This window comes from Bos taurus, chromosome 10 (assembly GCF_002263795.3).
Source record: "Bos taurus isolate L1 Dominette 01449 registration number 42190680 breed Hereford chromosome 10, ARS-UCD2.0, whole genome shotgun sequence".
Classification (NCBI taxonomy): Eukaryota; Metazoa; Chordata; class Mammalia; order Artiodactyla; family Bovidae; genus Bos; species Bos taurus.
The window spans coordinates 18,329,851-18,352,631 of record NC_037337.1 but is presented as its reverse complement, the minus strand read 5'-3'; the positions used below and the strand labels follow the sequence as shown (position 1 = coordinate 18,352,631).

Here is a 22,781-nt window from a genome sequence, read left to right as displayed (position 1 = left end):
CCACTTTTACTTAGAGAGACTGTTTTAGTTAATTATTCAATTTATTTATTTCTGGCTGCGCTCGGTCTTCACGGCTGCACGCGGGCTTTTTCTAGTTGAGGTGAGCGGGAGCTGCTCTCTAGTTGCCGTGTGCAGGCATCGCACTGTGGTGGCGTCTCTTATTGCAGGGCACAGGCTCTAGGGCACTTGTGCTTCAGTAGTTGTACACACAGGCCTAGCCACCCCAGGGTATGTGGAATCTTAGTTCCTGGACCCGGGATTGAACCCATGTCCCCTGCGTTGGCATGTAGATTCTTAACCAGTGGACCACCACGGAAATTCCTACAGAGACTGTTTTGAGGGGGAGAAGACCTGCCCAGGAATCTGACACAGAAAAAGTATAAATATATCTGACATCTAGTTGGGCATGAAATGTTTGAATATGATCACCCCTGGTTTCGTAGAGAAGGCAGGCCAGGTGAAATACAGAAGAGAGGCAGGGACAAAGGTCAACCATAAAGGGAGGGCCAGACTGTCCCAGGACGTGCCATTCCCCTGGGTAGTCAGGGTTCAAGGCAACATCTGAACCACTCCTGCATTTCAGTTCTACTTTTATGGTACGTGTGTGCGTGAGTGTATGTATTATTTGGCTAACTCTTGAGAAACTATAAATCTGTGCTATGCAATATGGTAATCACACTAGCCCAGGTGGCTGTTTAAATTTAAATTATTAAAAATAAAATAAAATGGAAAATTCAGTCCCTTGGTTGTACCAGCCCCATTTCAAGTGCTCAAGAGCCACACGTGGTTCATGGTGACCGCCCAGCAACAATAGATAGAGAGCATTTCCATCATCTCGGAGCATTCCTAGCAGCGTTGCTCTGGACGGTTCACCTGACTCCTGGGGGGGTCAATCATTTATCACCAATCCTTTTAGCTCTCTTTAAAGCCTAGAGTTAAAAGAAGTCTTTCAAGTTTTGTTGTAGGTAAGACCCCAGGCCAGGAAGAAAAGCAGAGTCCTGTGAAGGATGGAGCCCAGCAAGGCCTATTTCTATGTGGGTGTGTCGCTGTCTCAGATGCAGTTGTTCTGCCCTGTGGGGATATTAGATGCTTTTTATTTCTTAAAAGAATAAAAAAAATGAAAGAAAGAAGGAAAAGAATTTCAGTATTGTTTTTATAATACTGCTGGAATAATAAACAATTGTTTAATGTTCTGTGCTATGAGATTAAGCCCCTGGGGGAATAGGTGGGAAGATAAATCAATATTTACCAGTAAGTCTTTATCCTACCTTAAATATTAGCTTAAACTTGAAAACCCATGGTTTTTGTTGCTGCCTCTCCTTAAGCCCACATTTCACGAGTCTCCTGTTCTTGTAGAGAAATAATCATTTCAGAAGCAGTGGGAAATATTTGAACCATGTCCATTCTGTACATTTTACTGTTGGCTTAATAGTTACAGTAAACATATGGGTCACAGGAAAACATCGCCAGACTGAAGTGGCTTGACCTTTGTAACACATAAACCCATAAAAGTTAGTGGCAGTCAACAGGTATTGCTAATAAAGCCATTGTTGCTGTTGTTCAGTTGCTAAGTCATGTCCAACTCTTTGCAACCCCATGGACTGTAGCATGCTGGGCTTCCCTGTCCTTCACCATCTCCCAGAGTTTGCTCAAACTCGTGAGCAAAATAAAGTCATAGGGTCAGCACAATTAATGGTAATTTGCTAGAATTTTGGATTAAACCTTGTGAGTTGAACTAGGGATCTTGCATTTCACAGATCTGCTCATACCCCCAAACTAGAGACATTGGCAGTTGACATAATGGGAATATCCACACCAAAGAAGGACCATGCTCAATGTAGAAGCTGCTGCGTGTTCAACTTGCAGCCACACCCCTGAGTTCTAAGACACTGGGAAAATAGCAAAATTCGGTCTCCAGAGAAGCCAGAAGAAAGTCTCAGTAGGGAACGTGGAGCCAAAAACCAAGTCATTATATAACGTCGGTTAGATGGTCCAAAGAACAGATTTCCTATTGCATATTAAAGCATCACCCTCCCTGCAGCCTCCAATAAACATCTTTTATAAACACTAACTGAATAAAATTCCCGCCACCATCTCCATGGGGGATCTATATTAAATACCAGGCTTTTCTTATCAATGCTCCCACTAAGCTGTGAGAGGTGAAATAACTTGCCTTAAATCACGGCACGCCAGGAGGAGTCCAGGTGCACTGGCATCTGAACCTGCTTTGGAAAAACCTCATTATAATTGTACGGAATACGACAAGAAATACAATCATTATACAAAGAATTTGGAAGTTAAGCAGCTATTTAATCAAAGTCACTTAAATGATTTATGGTTGGAAGGATCAAAGAATTAATGTTACAAAATTAAGCAAAAGCCAAAATGAAAGCAGTGGGGGGGGGGTGGAATATTTGGTTTTCCCACATTTTAACTCTGTTGTGAAAATGAACCCAACAAACACTTAAATATTTGCAATGAAAGTAAATCCTTTTTCTTTTTCTGGGGAGGAAGGAAAATGACAATAAAATTTACATTATTCGACTCAGTGAGAAGATCCAGGTCTTCAAAAAATCTAATCTTCCCACCGTTAGCTAAGGAGGGAAGAGAATCTATTCTTCTTTCTTCAGTCCTTTTAAGCCAAAAGCAGAGAAAGAGGCTGGTGTCGCCAACCTCTGCCTTGGATCAATACCAAATGTCCATGAAAATGCCCATGGAAACCAAATTGGCTATCAGTTCCATAAACAGCACGTGAGCAGAACAACTCTCTTTTCCTTTCTTCCTCGTTTCCCAGCTTCCCATGATTTGGCACCCTATCCGACTGACTGGCTCCACTGAAAACAGAAGCCATGTTTTTATTTCTCCTTATCTTCACTCACACTGCTCTCCACGCTCCCAATGATAAAACAGCTCAGTCACACCACCAAGCACAGTCCCACTCAGACTCTGGGATCAGAGCCTGGCCTGTGGGAAACACCAGTATTTGTTCAGTTTAAGTAAAAATGTCTCCTCCTAGAACGGCCACCCACGGTAAACGATGAGCACTCTGATCGTCCATTCACAACGCAAAAGGCTCTGCTTGCCATCTCTATGCATATGCTCTCAGTGAGTTGAGTTCCACAGAGCGGTCAAAATCCAAAACTGGAAATGAGGCTGGGCTGCAAAGAAACCTTTTTATGTGACTCTCATGTCTACTCTTTTTTTTTTTTGTTAATTATTTGTTTGGCTGCACAGAGTCTCAGTTGCATCACTCAGGATCTTTCATTGCAGCACAAAGACTCTCTAGTTGCGGCATTCAGGGCTTAGTTGCTTCGCAGCATGTGGGATCTTAGTTCCCTGACCAAAGATTGAATCCATGTCCTCTGCACTGCAAGGTGGATTCTTAACCACTGGACTACCAGGGAAGTCTTCCCTCTCATGTCTATTCTTAATCCAGGTAGTATTACTACTCACATGTCCCCGCTGTTGTTCCCATATCTTATTCAGGTTCTACTCAAATATCATCTCAGTGCAAAGACCTCTGACTACATAATCTAAAAGACTGGCACCCACAGCATCTCTCTCCAGCCTTTTCTTCCCATCTGATGTTTTTCAGAGCAATCATCATCACTGATATTCTACATTGGTGTATCTGTTCACTGCTGATCTCCCTCTAGAACATAAGCTCCATGAGGGCAGGAACTCCTGTCTTGTTCACTGCTGTGTGCCTAGTACACTTACAGAACACCTGAATGCATGAACAAATAACTGTCATTCACTGAGAAGGTACTTGCTGTGTTGTGCTTAGTCTCTCACTAGTGTCTGACTCTTTGCAACCCCGTAGACTGTAGCCTGCCAGGCTCCTCTGTCCATGGAATTCTCCAGGCAAGAACACTAGAGTGGGTTGCCATGCCCTCCTCCAGGGGATCTTCCCAAATCAGGGATCGAACCCAGGTCTCCCACATTGCAGGCAGATTCTTTACCATCTGAGCTACCAGGGAAGCCCAAGAAGGTACTTCCAAGCATCTAATCACAACACCTACCAATTACTGAGTGCTTCCAAGACACCAGCCACTGCAGGGAGTACTTTCAGCAAGTTCAATGTGTGTTCTAGCAACAAGGATTTTCTGTCATTGGGTCGTATTCTGCTGTTAATCAATAAAAAGTCTCTTGCAGGAGACTCTGATGTAAACTCTGGATTTGGGTGATAATGATGTGTCACTGCAGGCTCATCGGTTGTGAGAAATGTACTACTTTGGTAGGAGATGTTGTTAATGGGGAAGGCCACGTACGTGTGGGCTCAGGGGGATATGAGGAGTCTCTGTACTTTCAGTGTTTCTTGGAGCCTGCATCTGCCTCCTGGAGAAAAAATTCTTTTTAAAGCAAATAAAACACCACAACAACCAGATTTAAATGCCTTCATTTAATCTAAATGAACCAGTGGTGTAGCTTGGTAGATGAATCCTACAAATAGGTAACAGATGGTAAAATTTTCCAGGGAAAGTAGCTTCAGACTTAACATCTAATTAGGATGAACTCTTTTTCTGAATGAGGAATCCATTTGAAGTTCTCAGTTAATTTCATATGAAATGGTTTCTACTGGGTAGAGGATTCAGTATGGTGTCTGATATGGTGAAAGCAGCCAATAAAATATGTGGAGTTTGGAATCCAGCAAACCCCAATTTGATTTCCAGCTCTGCCACTCATCAGCTGTGTAAAGTGAAGTGAGATGCCTTCGTTCTTGGAGTCTAAATGTCTTTGCTGCACAGCTGTCATTGTTTAGCTAACATGTGATGATTGTTTTCTCTGCGAGCTGATTTGACCCCACTTACAAGATAATGAGTTAATCTATTGCTGGCAGAAGATATGAGACCCCTGGGTCAGAGACTAACGATTTCATTAATTTACATCACAGCAAGCGGCATGGACATAGGTATTTACATCAGTTACTCTTGTCCCCCAAGTCCTTGGGGCCAATGCAGAGGGATCCAGATAGATGCTGCATGTGTGGTGGGTTTGAACTGCAGCTGAAGAGCCTGAGGGATGTCCTACTCTTAGAGCTAGCAGTAAGGAAGCCTGCTCATCATTCTGTAGGTAGATCTTATCTCATTTTTCAGGGATGCTTGCCTAAAACACAACGCTGAAGAGTGGCTCAGGTAAAAAGCAATCATGGCTTCATATTCTTGGCATACTCAGGAAGGCAAATGAGAACACAAGAGACCCATGATTAGATTACCCACAGTGCCTCCAACATGGTAGTCAAAGATGCTATCATTGCTCTTAGAAAGGTATCCTTTTATGTAAAGTTTCAATCTTATTTTGTATCATCACTCAAAGAATCCTAAAATGTTTGAGCTGAAAGGAAGTTTGGAAACCCAATGGTTGTGAAATTTTAATGATGATGCATAATCATTTTAATGAATGGAAAAGTGCTTCATGTAATGTTAGGAAGAGAAGTAGGATCCCAAATTGTATTTATAATATCTATTAGATATTCAGGTATTTTAGGTATATTTTATATACACATGATATTTTTCCACATTATACAATTTCTACAATGAAAATGTGCTTTATCACACTTTTCTCTTCAGAAAAAAATGCCATGTTCTTGGTCAGCCCCTTCACTTCACTGATGAGGAACTCAGAAGCAGACAGGTTAAATGACCTCCCCCAGATCCCCAGCAGGTTCTCTGCAGAGCTGGAATGCAAGCCCTCTGTTTTCCAGTGCTGTGTTTTATGCCCTCTTCTCTAGGGATCTGCAAGGGGTAGCAGGGCAAGGCGGGGTATGGAGGGTCTGACCAAGGTAACCATGACCCTCTGAACTTGGGGGGAAGCTGTTCTTTGCATTTTGAATGACTGCTGGAAGCCGGACTCAAGTTCATCTGCCCCTTATTACAGTGGACAGGAGGGAAAAGAATTCCCTTAGCTGTGAGCTTCTTATGGTAAGCCACTCAATGTTAATAGTTGGCAGCCAACTGGCATGAGGCTTAACCCAGGGCAAAACAAAACCCTGGGACTCCAGTAGGCAGGACTGAGGTTGGGCTCTGGCACAAACTCCTGAAGGGTTGGCTTCAATCTGAGCTATCTGAGTTACTTGTCTAGACAGTTCCTATTTCACTGGATAATTAAGTTGCCCTCCCACTCGCTTAACAATGTTCACAACTCATGTAACACATCTTTCTCAGCCACACACTTATTTCTCTCTTCTTTACCCACTATTACTTTCAAAAGACATGATTACACCACTGTACTTTCTATTTTACTTTTTAGTAGCAATGACTCTTCTCCTCCCTGCTTCAGGAGAAGAGCTCAAGACAAGTTATTAGAAGACCTAACTGGGGTATTGGTCAGTTTGCTTGGTTGAATCAGAGTGGGGCCCTTAGAGTCTCATGGGGTTTACCCCTAAAAATTGTACAGTATGATTCTGGGCTTGCTTCCATGAGGAGTGTATCTGAGGAAGGCATCTGGCTTTCTGACACCTGTTACAGATGATTGAGCTAACATGCCAACTCTGCGTCTAGGATTTTCTGCAGGCATGAGAGAGGTTGAGACCAAAGAGCTGATCTTTGTCTTCAAGGAGTTTGGAGTCTAGAGGGAGATAGAGTTTGCAGTGACAGTACATTGAGGTAACTGTTAGGAACCAGGTGACGTCACCCCTCTTCTCCTCGGTTGCTGCCTTTCAAACTTTTAGACAATGGAAGGAGCAATGTCCCCAGCTAAGAACATATCAGAGAAGAGATCTAAGTGTGGTTGACAGGAAAACACAGATGAGTCTAGGCCTTTCAATATGGACCCCTCAAAAACCTTGTGTTATGCAAACTAGTGCCCTAAGAATAGTAGGATTTTGGGGAAAAGTTTAAGAGCCAACCACTTAAAATCTGTGCAACTTTATAACCAGAAGCCAGGCAAAAAACAATCATTGGCTCCCGGGATATAATTTAACACCCCACACAGGAAGCTTAGAGTTCTGGAGTTGATCTTGGGGATATTTAAATGTACAAAGACAAAAGAGTGGCAGCACTGGCTTGCAGGTGCTGAGGCAAGATGATGAAGCAGAGGCTTGAGCCACAGCGCAGCCATTAAAGGCCCAGAAAAAAGCACAACCAACTGCAGTCCTAGAGCGCCATCAGGCAGGAAGTGTGCTTCTGGAGGCCGGGGCCTTCCACATGCATGCATTTTTAATTTGCTTAGAATAGGTCCAGACAGTCAAAGCTATGGTTTTCCAGTAGTCATGTACCGACGTGAGAGTGGGACCATAAAGAAGGATGAGTGCCAAAGAATTGATGCTTTCGAATTGTGGTGCTGGAGAAGACTCCTGAGAGTCCCTTGGACAGTAAGGAGATCCAACCAGTCCATCCTAAAGGAAATCAACCCTGAATATTCATTGAAAGGATGGATGCTGAAGCTGAAGCTCTAATACTTTGGTCATGTGATGTAAAGAGCCAACTCATTAGAAAAGACCCTGATGCTGGGAAAGATTGAGGGCAGGAGGAGAGGGGGGTGACAGAGGATGAGACGGCTGGATAGCATCACCCACTCAAAGGACAAGAGTTCGCGCAAACTCCGGGAGATAGTGAAGGACAGGGAAGCCTGGTGTGCTGCAGTCCATGGGGTAGCAAAGAGTCAGACAACTTAGCAACTGAACAACAACAACCAAATAGATCTGTAGAGGCTCCAGCCTATGCAGGACCCTACTAAGGCTTTGTTTTGCTTTGTTTTGTTGTCCTGTTGAAGCTGCTGAAGTTTGTAATTCTACTTCTTTTTTAAAAGTTTTTTATATTTTTAATTGGTGAATAATTGCTTTACAATGTTGTGTTGATTTCTGCTGTACAATAATGTGAATCAGCTATATGTGTACACATATACAGTCCATGGGGTCACCTAGAGTCAGACACAACTGAGTGACTGTACAAACAACTACAAATATACATAAACATATATTCCCTACCTCTTGTGTCTCTCCCCAACCCACCTCCCCCTTCCATTCTTCCAGGTCATCACAGATCGCCAACTTTAATCCAATTGTTTGCTTATAGATGGGGCTATCCTCCCTCTCTGTTAGTTGTTTGGCCTGAGGCTACCCAGTTGTGGAGTCTACAGACTGCTGCTGCTAAGTCGCTTCAGTCGTGTCCGACTCTGTGCGACCCCATAGACGGCAGCCCACTAGGCCCCTGTCCCTGGGATTCTCCAGGCAAGAACACTGGAGTGGGTTGCCATTTCCTTCTCCAGTGCATGAAAGTGAAAAGTGAAAGTGAAGTCGCTCAGTCGTGTCCGACTCTTCGAGACCCCATGGACTGCAGCCTACCAGGCTCCTCGGTCCTACAGACTCTATGGTAGGGTTAATCACAACCTTTAGGAGAGTTCATGCCAAAGGGCACCTCCAGGACTGCTGCTGCCAGTGCCCTGTCTCCACAGTGAGTTGACCCATGCCTCTACAGGAGACACTCCAACGCTAGCGGGTAGGTCTGGTTTAGTCTCCTGTGGGGTCACTCCTCCTTCCCCCAGGCCCTGGTGCGTACAAGGTTTTGTCTGTGCCCTCTAAGAGTGGAGTCTCTGTTTTCCCCCAGTCCTGTGGAAGTCCTGTAATCAAATCCCACTGGCCTTCAATGTCAGATTCCCTGGGCATTCCCAGTCCCTTTGTTGGATCCCCAGGCTGGGAAGACTGACGTGGGCTCAGAACCTTCCCAACAGTGGGAGAACTTCTTTAGTATTATTGTTCTCCAGTTTGTGAGTCGCCAACACAGCAGGTATGGGAATTTGATTTTGTCATGATTGCACCCCTCCTACCATCTTATTGTGGCTTCTCCTTTGTCTTTGGACCTGGGGTATCTTTTATTGTGGGTTCCAGTATCCTCCTGCCTATGGTTGTTCAACAGCTAGCTGTGATTTCGGTGTTCTCACAGGAGGAGATGAACGCATGTCCTTCTACTCTGCCATCTTGAACCAATCTCCTATGTGTCTTTTTGAATTATGGTTTTCTCAGGGTATATGCCTAGAAGAGGGATTGCTGGGTCATATTGTAGCTTTATTCCTAGTTTCTTAAAGAATCTCTATATTGTTCTCTATAGTGGCTGTGTCAATTTACATTCCCATCAATAGTGCAGGCAGATTCCTTTTTCTCCACATCCTCTCCAGCATTTACTGTCTGTACATTTTTTAAATGATGGTCATTCTGGCTGGTTGGAGGCTACACCCCACTGTAGTTTTGATTTGCATTTCTCTAATAATGAGTGATATTCAATCTCTTTCTTCCTTAGAAAAACCACAGATGAATCACCTTAGCTTCCATGGTATATTGATATCATTCCTCTTTTTACAGGGCATGTGTGAACTAAGCAACGTCACAAGAATACAAGTTAGAACAGAATAGCACCAGAAAGAAGAGCCTAGAACACAAACCCTAGAAAGTGGCAGAGAGGTCCAGTCATCACTGACCTTGAGCCAATTCCAGCTGAGAAAGATACCCTACTCTTTAAGCAGTCATAAGTGGTGGCACTGAAAAAACTAAAAAAATAATGGGGATTGTGGGATACAGTAGGATCTTTTTTTCCCATATGGAACTTGAAGGTTTAATGTGTTACATAGTTTTGTGTGGATTACATGATGTTTGATAACCTTGTGTTGACATTCTTGTCTGGGATGGAATGCCCAGTGTTGACACTCGTGTTGGATAGGATGAAAGGCTAGACGAGGCAGGCTACTTGCAAACAACCTGGGTTTGGTTGGCAAGAAAGTTACAAAGGAGAGCCAACCTATGGAGACAGATTTACCGCCTGTCATGGTCACAGCTTTCTCCTCTTGCAAGCACAAGGGGAAGCAAGAGTGACAGAATCAACAACCCCAGAGGAGAAAGGTGCTGAAGCAGGCCACTCATCCTGATAGCTAATGCACTTTCCTAAGTGACATGGCGCACAGCCTGGGCCACAGAAGGAAAAAGCAAAAACCAAACTCTTGCTTGCAAAAGAGATTGGACTCCCAATATCAAAACCAGTAAAAATGTAAATGAAAGGTAAAGAATAAAAAGGGCATATACTAACTAGACCACGAGTCTCTGTGGGTAGGGACCAACTCATGACACTCTGTCTGAACAAAGACTATGCACAATAAATTCTTGAGTGAAAGAAAATATTTAATATGACATTGTGGGCAGGAGCCCCATTTAGAAAACATGTTCATGCATTTTTTTCCTCAAAAAATAAACAAAAACCATTTACCAACCTAAATTGTTTAAAAAGGATTTCACATTCTTTTGCTGTTTACTTCTCAAAACAAAGTGACTGTTTATACAAAGAAAACAACAGGCCCCAATACAAGCCTTCAGGACAGTCCTCCTCAGACCCTTCGTTAAGCTCAAGCTGATAGCTATTAATCACGTAAGGGTTGCCCAAAGGTTCCTGCGTTTTCCAAATTGCAGTACTTTCCTTTTGTAAGATCAGATAACTGTAGTATTTGGCTTCTCGTTAAAATCTGCCTTACCTATTTGAAACATATTTTTCCATCTATGTTGTGTTCCTGTACAAACTTGAACCACTTAAATTTCCTCTACTTTTGCAAAATTTTAAAATTGGGAACTTTAGATTTTTTTTTTTAACTTTTGCTTTTGCCCGCTATTCCATTTTTCATTTGCTATTTTCATCACAAATTTTGCCCCTGTTTGATTTGGCTGTCTCCTTTTGGCTGCCATTTTTTCCCCGTCTTGTTCTCTGTTTATATCTCATTTTGCATTTCGGTGCTCTCTGTCTCCTTGCTCAAGCCTTAAGAATGTCTTCTTTTAAAGTGCATGTCTGTTTCATTCATTCTCTTTGATGATGTTTAAACAGACACTCAACAAACCTCTGTAAAAGGAAAGACCATTGCTGCTAAAGCAAGAGTATAAATGTGGTAACAGGGTTTCAGTTAAGGTACAAAGGAACAAGGTTCTGAGGATGTCTGGAAGGAGACTCTATGCTGCTTCACGTGTGCCTGGAAGGATGGCAGACTGGCCATAGCACAGAACTATGTTGCGGCAATGGCAAGAACTATGTTAAAAAAAAAATAAATAAATCTAGGTTAATATCCCTTGTCATGTTGCATGGATATCATTTGTCCCCCTCCCCAATACCATGTGAGAAGAAGGGCACTTCACCTTTGTGGTAATCTTCCCCCAAACCCATAACTCCAGTCTAACCATGAGAAAACCTCAGATAAACCCATTTTTGAGGGATGTTCTACAACATCTCTGACCACACACCTAAAAATTGTCAAAAAAAAAAAAATGCCAAGGGCATGAAAACCAGAAAAGAGTGTGAGACTGTCACAGACTAGAGGAGACTAAGGAGACCTGAAGACTTAATGTGACCTGGGATCTGGGCTTGGACCCTGAAACGGTAATGGAAAAACTGGTGACCTGAATGAAGTCTGTGTGAAAGCTTTAGTTGCTCAGTTTTGAATGACTCTTTGTGAACCCACGGACTGTAGCCTGCCAGGCTTCTCTGTCCATAGGATTCTCCAGGCAAGAAGACTGGAGTGGGTAGCCATTCCTTTCTCCAGAGGATCTTCCCGACCCAGAGATGGATCCTGGGTCTCCTGCATTGCAGGCAGATTCTTTACCATCTGAATCACCAGAGTTTAGTTAATAGCGATGTCCCAGTGTTGGCTTTTTTTTTTTAATTAATTTATTTGACTGCATCAAGTCTTAGTTGCGGCACGCACAATCTTTCACTGTGACACATGGGCTTCTCTAGTTGTGGTGCACAGGCTTAACTGCTCTGTGGCATGTGGGATCTTGGTTCCCTGACTGGGGATCAAACCCGTGTTCCCTGCATTGGAGGGTAGATTCTTAACCACTGGACCACCAGGGAAGTCCCAGTGTTGGCTTCTTAGTTTTGACAAATGTACCTTGATAATGTACCATGTTAACATTAGGCAAAAATGAAACTAGCAAAAGTACTGCATAGGAGTTCTCTGAACTATCTTTGCTAATTTTCTGTAAATCTAAAATCATTCCAAAATAAAAATTTTCTTAAAATAATTAATCCAAATAATATGTTACTTTCAAGTTCCTTGTACTTAGGTCTTTAGCCACTGGTTCCATTTTGTATCTTTTCTTTTCTCTATTTTCTATAATTATTTGCATACTTTGCTTTATTGACTAAGACAAAGCCTTTGACTGTGTGGATCACAATAAACTATGGAAAATTCTGAAAGAGATGGGAATACCAGACCACCTGACCTGCCTCTTGAGAAATGTGTATGCAGGTCAGGAAGCAACAGTTAGAACTGGACATGGAACAATAGACTGGTTCCAAATAGGAAAAGGAGTATGTCAAGGCTGTATATTGCCACCCTGCTTCTTTAACTTCTATGCAGAGTACATCAGGAGAAATGCTGTGCTGGAAGAAACACAAGCTGGAATCAAGATTGCCGGGAGAAATATCAATAACCTTAGATATGTAGATGACACCACCCTTATGGCAGAAAGTGAAGAAGAACTAAAGAGCCTCTTGATGAAAGTGAAAGAGGAGAATGAAAAAGTTAGCTCAAAGCTCAACATTCAGAAAATGAAGATCATGGCATCTGGTCCCATCACTTCATGGCAAATAGATGGGGAAAGAGTAGAAACAGTGGCTGACTTTATTTTTGGCTCCAAAATCACTGTGGATGGTGATTGCAGCCATGAAATTAAAAGATGCTTACTCCTTGGAAGGAAAGTTATGACCAACCTAGACAGCATATTAAAAAGCAGAGAAATTACTTTGTCAACAAAGGTCCGTCTAGTCAAGACTATGGTTTTTCCAGCTGTCATGTATGAATGTGAGAGTTGGACTGTAAAGAAAGCTGAGCACTGAAGAATTGATGCTTTTGAACTGTGGTGTTGGAGAAGACTCTTGAGAGTCCCTTGGACTGCAAGGAGATCCAACCAGTCCATCCTCGAGGAGATCAGTCCTGGGTGTTCATTGGAAGGACTGGTGCTAAAGCTGAAACTCCAATACTTTGGCCACCTGATTCAAAGAGCTGACTCATTGGAAAAGACTCTGATGCTGGGAAAGATTGAGGGCAGGAGGAGAAGGGGATGACAGAGGATGAGATGGTTGGATGGCATCACTGACACAATGGACATGAGTTTGGGTAAACTTGGGGAGTTGGTGATGGACAGGGAGGCCTGGTGTGCTGCGGTTCATGGGGTTGCAAAGAGTAGGACATGACCGAGCGACTGAACTGAACTGAACTGTGAGAGGAGTATATGGCTTTAGTTTTTATGCTTCTGAAATTGTTTCTTCTGAGGTCACCTGACTTAATTAAGAAGTCCTTTAATCTTTCATCAATTCTTCTGCATAAATTAACAGCAGTGACCATCATCACCTTTAATTTTCTTAGCTTCCATAACTCTGCATGCATACGTTCATTCATTCCCTTGTGCATTCATTCAACACACATAAATTGAAGGTCCTATAATAAGCCAGGCTCTGAGCTACCATTGGTGACTTAGAGTTGCAGCCCTCGAGTCATCAAGATAAAGAAAGGTGAAATTCCTCATGACTTGCTCATCATCGAACAAGGGCATGTCCCAGGGGCCTTGTTGAATCTAAAAGGTATGATCTGCCCTGCTATTTGAAAAGCCTTAATTTTCCGCCTCATTTTCTACCATTCTTTTTCACCTCTTCCCTCCCCCTCTAGGCTAAGACCATGATATATATCCTCTACAATCATAATTTACTGAGTAACTGGGTTCCAAAGGTTGTCTGCATGATAAGTGCCAGTATGAACTGGTCCTTCATGGTCATTTGAGTTAGAAAATTACAGCACAGACAAAGGTTCCATTTTCCTGTTTTGTGCATGATTTTCATCTATTGAAAAAGGGGAGGGCTGGCTCCAGGAGCGAAATTGGTGCTTCTTTTGGCTTTATTGTGCTGACTGTCCTTCAAAACTTTCAATTCAGGGCTTGAAAGCAAATAAATTAGGCCATGACCCTGGAGGGTGATGCTCTCTGGGGGAGGGGAGTCAGGAGGTCAGCTCCTAGGTATTGCCCAGACCCTCTTGACTGCAGCAGAGACATATTGCCCAGACTTGCTGCCCCTTGGCTGTAGCAGCTCCTAAGGGTCCCTGCCAAGCTGGAGGTTGCCTTGTTTTGTTTTCACTTATGGGCCAGACAAGGTCCTAACAGGTGGGCTCAGAATCCCAAAGCAGAATGGCTCCATGGAAAGGCCGGATTCAAGCAAAAGTTTTCATGTGAAAAGAGAAGCCAAGAGCTCTATAAACCCAGTGTGCTCATGTGAATTCTGTAACAGTGGATCCCACAAGAGATCCACTGGTTCTGGGCTTTGTAACACTTGAAAAGAAAGACAAATATCATATGATATCACTTATGTGTGGAATCTTAAAAAATGGTACAAATGACCTTATTTCCAAAACAGAAATAGAGTTATAGATGTAGAAAACAAACTTACAGTTACCAGGGGGAAAGGAGTAGGGGAGGGATAAATTGGGAGATTGGGATTGACAGACACACTAATATATGTAAAACAGAAAGCTAATAAGGACCTACTGTATAGCACAGGGAACTCTATTGAATACTCTGTAACGACCTATATGGAAAAAAAATCCTTTAAAAAAGAGTGGATATATGTATGTGTACAAGTGATTCACTTTGATGTACAGCAGGAACTAACATGACATCGTAAATCAACTATACTCCAATAAAAATTGAAAAAAAAAAGAGAAAAGCACCTTTATTGGAAGACTGTTTCCTAGCAGGTTGAGTGGGGTTTTGTTCACATCTCCTATAGTATGTATCACCCTATGCTCTTCTTACACGGTATCAATTCACTTATATATATTATACATGTTCGTATGTGTATATAGTATATATATTGTGTATACTATATATCCCTATCCATATGGACACGCAGCCATGAAATTAAAAGACACTTGCTCCTTGGAAGAAAAGCTAAGGCAGACCTAGAAGTAACTGTGCCAACAAAGGTCCATATAGTGAAAGCTATGGTTTTTCCAGTAGTCATGTACAGTCGTGAGCGTTGGCCCATAAGGAAGACTGAGCACCAAAGAATTGATGCTTTCAAGCTGTGGTGCCACAGAAGACTCTTGAGAATCCCTTGGACTGCAGGGAGATCAAACCAGTCAATCCTAAAGGAAATCAATCCTGAATATTCAATGGAAGGATTGATGCTGAAGCTGAAACTCCAATACTTTGGTGATCTGATGTGAAAAGCCAACTTATTGGAAAAGACTCTGATGCTGGGAAAGATTGAGGGCAAGAGGAGAAGGGGGTGACAGAGGTGAGATGGTTGGATGACATCACCAACTTAATGGACATGAGTCTGAACAAACTCTGGGAGACAGTGAAGGACAGGGAAGCCTGGTGTGCTGCAGTCCACGGGGTCACAAAGAGTCAGACATGACCTAGTGACCGAACAACAGCAGAAAGACCTCATTTACGTGGTTTGCTTTCTCTCTCCAGCTCTCACAATGTTTTCTACCCTTTTTCTATCTAAAGACAGACAGGAGCCTGAAACTATCTTCTGTAGAAACTCTTCCATAATATATAATATTATATATAATGTATAATATTTAATATTGGGCTGGCCAAAAGTTCATTAGATTTTTCTGTAAGATGATGTGGTAATACCTGAACGAACTTTTGGCCAAACCAGTATATACCATATTATGAACCAACCTATTATTTTTCAAGTCAACTGTTTGAACTCTTCTTATATTCTACTTTCCAGTGCTTTAATCATATTTGAGCTCCTATGAGTTTCTTCATTTCTCTAACTTGTGAAACACAAACCTTAATACGTTATTACTATACACAGTTAATGTCAAGTTGGAAGATTTTTAATAGATATTCAGTTCAGTTCAGTTCAGTCGCTCAGTCGTGTCCAACTCTTTGTGACCCCATGAATCGCAGCACGCCAGGCCTCCCTGTCCATCACCACCTCCTGGAGTTCATTTAAGCTCATGTCCATCGAGTTAGTGATGCCATCCGGCTATCTCATCCTCTGTCATCCCCTTCTCCTCCTGCCCCCAATCCCTCCCAGCATCAGAGTCTTTTCCAATGAGTCAACTCTTTGCATGAGGTGGCCAAAGTATTGGAGTTTCACTTTCAACATCAGTCCTTCCAATGAACACCCAGAACTGATCTCCTTTAGGATGGACTGGTTGGATCTCCCTGCAGTCCAAGGGACTCTCAAGAGTCTTCTCCAACACCACAGTGCAAAAACATCAATTCTTCGGCGCTCAGCCTTCTTCACAGTCCAACTCTCACATCCATACATGACCACAGGAAAAACAACAGCCTTGACTAGATGGACCTTTGTTGGCAAAGTAATGTCTCTGCTTTTGAATATGCTATCTAGGTTGGTCATAACTTTCCTTCCAAGGAGTAAGTGTCTTTTAATTTTATGGCTGCAATCACCATCTGCAGTGATTTTGGAGTCCAAAAAAATAAAGGCTGACATTGTTTCCACTGTTTCCCCGTCTATTTCCCATGAAGTGATGGAACCAGATGCCATGATCTTCATTTTCTGAGTGTTGAGCTTTAAGCCAACTTTTTCACTCTCCACTTTCACTTTCATCAAGAGGCTTTTTAGTTCCTCTTCACTTTCTGCCATAAGGGTGGTGTCATCTGCATAGCTGAGGTTATTGATATTTCTCCTGGCAATCTTGATTCCAGCTTGTGTTTCTTCCAGCCCAGCATTTCTCATGATGTACTCTGCATAGAAGTTAAATAAGCAGGGTGACAATATACAGCCTTGATGTACACCTTTTCCTATTTGGAACCAGTCTGTTGTTCCATGTCCAGTTCTAACTGTTGCTTCCTGACCCCTGCATACAGGTTTCTCAAGAAGCAGATCAGGTGGTCTGGTATTCCCATCTCTTTCAGAATTTTCCATAGTTTATTGTGATCCACACAGTCAAAGGTTTTGGCATAGTCAATAAAGCAGAAATAGATGTTTCTCTGGAACTCTCTTGCTTTTTCCATGATCCAGCAGATGTTGGCAATTTGATCTCTGGTTTCTCTGCCTTTTCTAAAACCAGGTTGAACATCAGGAAGTTCACGGTTCACATATTGCTGAAGCCTGGCTTGGAGAATTTTGAGCATTACTTTACTAGTGTGTGAGATGAGTGCAATTGTGTGGTTGTTTGAGCATTCTTTGGCATTGCCTTTCTTGGGGACTGGAATGAAAACTGACCTTTTCCAGTCCTGTGGCCACTGCTGAGTTTTCCAAATGTGCTGGCATCTTGAGTGCAGCACTTTCACAGCATCATCTTTCAGGATTTGGAATAGCTCAACTGGAATTCCATCACCTCCACTAGCTTTGTTTGTAGTGATGCTTTCTAAGGCCCACTTGAGTTCACATTCCAGGATGTCTGGCTCTAGGTCAGTGATCACACCATCATGATTATCTGGGTCATGAAGATCTTTTTTGTACAGTTCTTCTCTTTATTTTTGCCATCTCCTCTTAATATCTTCTGCTTCTGTTAGATCCATACCATTTCTGTGCTTTATCGAGCTCATCTTTGCATGAAATGTTCCTTTGGTATCTCTGATTTTCTTGAAGAGATCTCTAGTCTTTCCCATTCTGTTGTTTTCCTCTATTTCTTTGCACTGATCGCTGAAGAAGGCTTTCTTATCTCTTCTTGCTCTTCTTTGGAACTCTGCATTCAGATGCTTATATCTTTCCTTTTCTCCTTTGCTTTTTGCTTCTCTTCTTTTCACAGCTATTTGTAAGGCCTCCCCAGACAGCCATTTTGCTTTTTTGCATTTCTTTTCTATGGGAATGGTCTTGATCCCTATCTCCTGTACAGTGTCATGAACCTCATTCCATAGTTCATCAGGCACTCTATCTATCAGATCTAGGCCCTTAAATCTATTTCTCAGTTCCACTGTATAATCATAAGGGATTTGATTTAGGTCATACCTGAATGGTCTAGTGGTTTTCCCTACTTTCTTCAATTTAAGTCTGAATTTGGCAATAAGGAGTTCATGGTCTGAGCCACAGTCAGCTCCTGGTCTTGTTTTTGCTGACTGAATAGAGCTTCTCCATCTTTGGCTGCAAAGAATATAATCAATCTGATTTCGGTGTTGACCATCTGGTGATGTCCATGTGTAGAGTCTTCTCTTGTGTTGTTGGAAGAGGGTGTTTGTTATGACCAGTGCATTTTCTTGGCAAAACTCTATTAGTCTTTGCCCTGCTTCATTCCGTATTCCAAGGCCAAATTTGCCTGTTACTCCAGGTGTTTCTTGACTTCCTACTTTTGCATTCCAGTCCCCTATAATGAAAAGGACATCTTTTTTGGGTGTTAGTTCTAAAAGGTCTTGTAGGTCTTCATAGAACCATTCAACTTCAGCTTCTTCAGTGTTACTGGTTGGGGCATAGACTTGGATTACTGTGATATTGAATGGTTTGCCTTGGAAACGAACAGAGATCATTCTGTCGTTTTTGAGATTGCATCCAAGTACTGCATTTCAGACTCTTTTTTTGACCATGATGGCTACTCCATTTCTTCTGAGGGATTCCTTGGCCCATGGTAACCTCTAAATTGTTTCCCACAGAACTTCACAAAGAAGCATATCCCATTAGTTTCATTCATTTCCCCACCCTAATGATGATGAACTTTTGTACTCCTAGGTAATTTCAACATCCTATAAAAGTGTTGAGAAGTATTTTAAATGCTTTCTGGGCTGACTCTGTATTATATATAAGCAGTTCTAAACATCTACAATACCTACATGCACCAACTTTCCCTGATTACGGGCCATTCTATTTAGCAGCAATATCAACTCTAAGAATCATGCTATTTATCCCCATACAATGGGCCTCTAATTAAGGCCCAGTTCCCACAAATGTTCTGGAATTTTGTGAAAATAGTTCTCTATGAGATCAGTATTGTGGATTAGTCTTACTTAATTTCTAAAATCAATCAATGTCAAAGACCTCATTCTCAGTTTTATATTTAAACATGTTCCACATTCCTGGGCAGATCTTAAACAAAGTTAAATAGGTGTGTTCACTGCTATTTAACTTTGTGATTTGTTCTCTCTTTGGTGACAGAAATTATGTAACACATACTAAGTGGAGGAGGCAGAGATGGGAAAGGGAAGCCACAAAGATAACTCAGTGACAACAAAACAAAAATAGTCCTGCAGTTTCACAAGAGTGCCGGAATGGAAAAAATTGTCTGCATCTGTAAATTCATATCTGCCTGTCAGTGTTAGCTTTCAAAAGAGACTCACAAGGTTAATGAATTAATCCAGAGCACAATGGATTAGTTCATCAATTCAGCCATGAAATTTCTTTGCCTTATTGAAATATACTTGCCAAAGGATGCTAATAATGACCTCGGCATTACCTAGTCCTGGTATGAAGGCAGTCAATAGCTCATATTGGCAAATTTGGAAAATACTAGTATGGAGAGGAAGAGAGATGAAGAGAAGAGAGAAGTGGAGAAAAGAGGAGAAAGGAGAAGAGATTGAGGACTCTGGGCAAACCCAGACTCTGCCATGGACTTTAATAACTGAAGTTATTAAATGTGAATCTCAGTTTCTTTCTTTGCAAAATAAAGAAACCAACATTTACTTCATAAGTTTGTACTAAGATACATTCTTCCTGCCTCCAAAAAAAAAGAAAGAATTCCTGGCTTTGGTGATTTTTTCATACCCTTTCATCATCAACAACATTCTTTTTATTATACATAAAGATCTGTGCTAAGCACCTAAGGCATATTAGCCTGGCCTTCAGTTGCTTAGATGATAAATGTAGGAAGATGTAGTACATGGCATCTTATGTGACATATCAAAAAGTGTCAGAGACAATATGTGCTTTAAAAACTCAGTATTGGAGAGACCACTGCTCCATGAGTAGTTAGAATGAAGGATGGGCTTCCCCCTGGGCCTTGAAGAAAGGATCAGACTCAGTAAAGAGACACATCCTTGGTAGAAAGGATGGTATGTGGAAAAACTGCAAAGAGCAGATAGAAACTCTGAGCACCAGGAGTAGGACTGATGAGACCAAGGTGAAGAGTTTGTGTCTGAAAATAAAGAGAGACACGGTAGAACAGGTAGAACTTCTTGATCAATATCAAGCTATATGCTTTCTCTAACATCAACTTAATGCGAGTGGATGTGCTTGAGTTTGCTAATTAGGTGACCTAAGTTACATCATTCAGAAGATAAACCTGGGCACTGCACAGGATCCATGGAAAAGGTAGAAACAGAGGCAGTGGTAGCAGTCATGGAGACTACATCAATGTCTAGGAAACCAGTGGTGAAGCCTGGATGGGGGAGGTGGTCATGGCCGTCTGAGGAAGCAATGATTCTAGAGAGACCCTCAGGATGAGGGGTGCTAGGAAACGCAGCCACAGGATTAAAAAAAAAAAAAAGAGAGAGAGACCAAGAAACAATAAAACACTGTTCTCCAACCCTATGTATCAGTAAGATATAATAAGCACAACTAGAGGGAAAAAATGTTAAATATTCTAAAATATATTTAAGGTTCTTGCACACAGCAGGAAGGTTTTGTGGGTCTCAACCTTCAAAGGGCCCCAAAATGTTAGTGTTTTAATTAGATGAGAAATAATCAGCTTTCTCAAGAAGAATGAGTAGTTTCCCTCATAAAGCATGATAAATGACAATTATTATATGGATTATTTCCACAGATTCTTTCTGATTAGACAGTGTTACAAAACATAATACTGTTTTGAGTAATATAATCCAACAGCAGGGTTTCTATTAGTTAAAAATTACTCAATCATTAAATTCAAGTGTTAGATTTCTATCACCAGCTCATGCTGGCTTCACACCACCCCCAGTTAGGACAAGCACTTAAATCATCAGAAGAATCAACCTATACCCGACTCTTCCCTTGAAGAGAATTGTTTCCTTTAAATATAATTTTAACCCAAACATGTTTAATTTCTCCATCTGAAAATTCCATTGGCGTGTACCAGACAGTTTATTCACCAAGTACAATGAGTTGATGATCTTGAAGCAATATTCTACTTTTCAGGGCATCTATAAAAAAGCATTTATTTTGTTAGACCACAGCATTAAAAACCCATTGTATCTACTCAATGAATGAGAAATCTTTACTGTCCCCTGATTATATTCAAAGACTGACACTCTACTCTAGTTGATGAACAGAAAGAAAGCAATTGCAACAGATCGCAGTAGCCTGAGGACCTTCTAACCCAGTGAAGACTGCTTGGTAAATTATGTTTTTCCCCAGAAAATTTCAGCCTTAAGAGATTAAACTTTATCTATGTAGACAAGACCTCTTGAACAAGGAAGCAATGTAGTAAGCACTCTAAGATTAATTTAATCAGATGTAGTTTTTAAATATATTTCTTATATTCATATATATTATTTTATGCACATATATACCTTCATGCATCTTTTTTGGGTGTTAGTTCTAAAAGGTCTTGTAGGTCTTCATAGAACCATTCAACTTCAGCTTCTTCAGCATTACTGATCGGGGCATAGACTTGGATTACTGTGATATTGAATGGTTTGCCTTGGAAACAAACAGAGATCATTCTGTCGTTTTTGAGATTGCATCCAAGTACTGCATTTTGGACTCTTTTGTTGACTATGATGGCTACTCCATTTCTTCTAAGGGATTCCTGCCCACAGTAGTAGATATAATGGTCATCTGAGTTAAATTCACCCATTCCAGTCCATCTTAGTTCGCTGATTCCTAGAATGTCAATTTTCACTCTTGCCATCTCCTCTTTGACCACTTCCAATCTGCCTTGATTCATGGATCTAATGTTGCAGGTTCCCATGCAATATTGCTCTTTATAGCATTAGACCTTGCTTCCATCACCAGTCACATTCACAACTGGATGTTGTTTTTGCTTTGGCTCCATCCCTTCATTCTTTATGGAGTTATTTCTCTACTGATCTCCAGTAGCATATTGGGCGCCTACCGACCTGGGGAGTTCATCTTTCGTGTCCTATCTTTTCGCCTTTTCATACTGTTTATGGGCTTCTCAAGGCAAGAATACTGAAGTGGTTTGCCATTCCCTTCTCCAGTGGACTACATTCTGTCAGACCTCTCCACCATGACCCGACCATCTTGGGTGGCCCCACATGGCACGGGTTAGTTTCGTTGAGTTAGACAAGGCTGTGGTCCGTGTGATCAGATTGGCTAGTTGTCTGTGACTGTGGTTGTATCAATAACCTCAGATATGCAGATGACACCACCCTTATGGCAGAAAGTGAAGAAGAACTAAAGAGCCTCTTGATGAAAGTGAAAGAGGAGAGTGAAAAAGTTGGCTTAAGCTTAACATTCAGAAAACTACGATCATGGCATCTGGTCCCATCACTTCATGGCAAATAGATGGGGAAACAGTGGAAACAGTGGCTGACTTTATTTTTCTGGGCTCCAAAATCACTGCAGATGGTGATTGCAGCCATGAAATTAAAAGACGCTTACTTCAGTATTCTTGCCTTGAGAACCCCATGAACAGTATGAAAAGGCAAAATGATAGGATACTGAAAGGAGAACTCCCTGGGTTGGTAGGTGCCCAAAATACTACTGGAGATCAGTGGAGAAATAACTCCAGAAAGAATGAAGGGATGGAGTCAAAGCAAAAACAATACCCAGTTGTGGATGTGACTGGTGATAGAAGCAAGGTCCGATGCTGTAAAGAGCAATGTTGCATAGGAACCTGGAATGTCAGGTCCATGAATCAAGGCAAATTGGAAGTGGTCAAACAGGAGATGGCAAGACTGAACCTCAACATTCTAGGAATCAGCAAACTAAAATGGACTGGAATGGGTGAATTTAACTCAGATGACC

General features: G+C 41.7%; 1 protein-coding gene across 3 annotated transcripts in view; it reads right to left on the bottom strand.

Moving 5' to 3' along the window:
• THSD4 (thrombospondin type 1 domain containing 4) overlaps positions 1 to 22,781 on the bottom strand; it is a 677,746-nt gene that overhangs the window by 276,210 nt on the left and 378,755 nt on the right. The window lies entirely within an intron of this gene.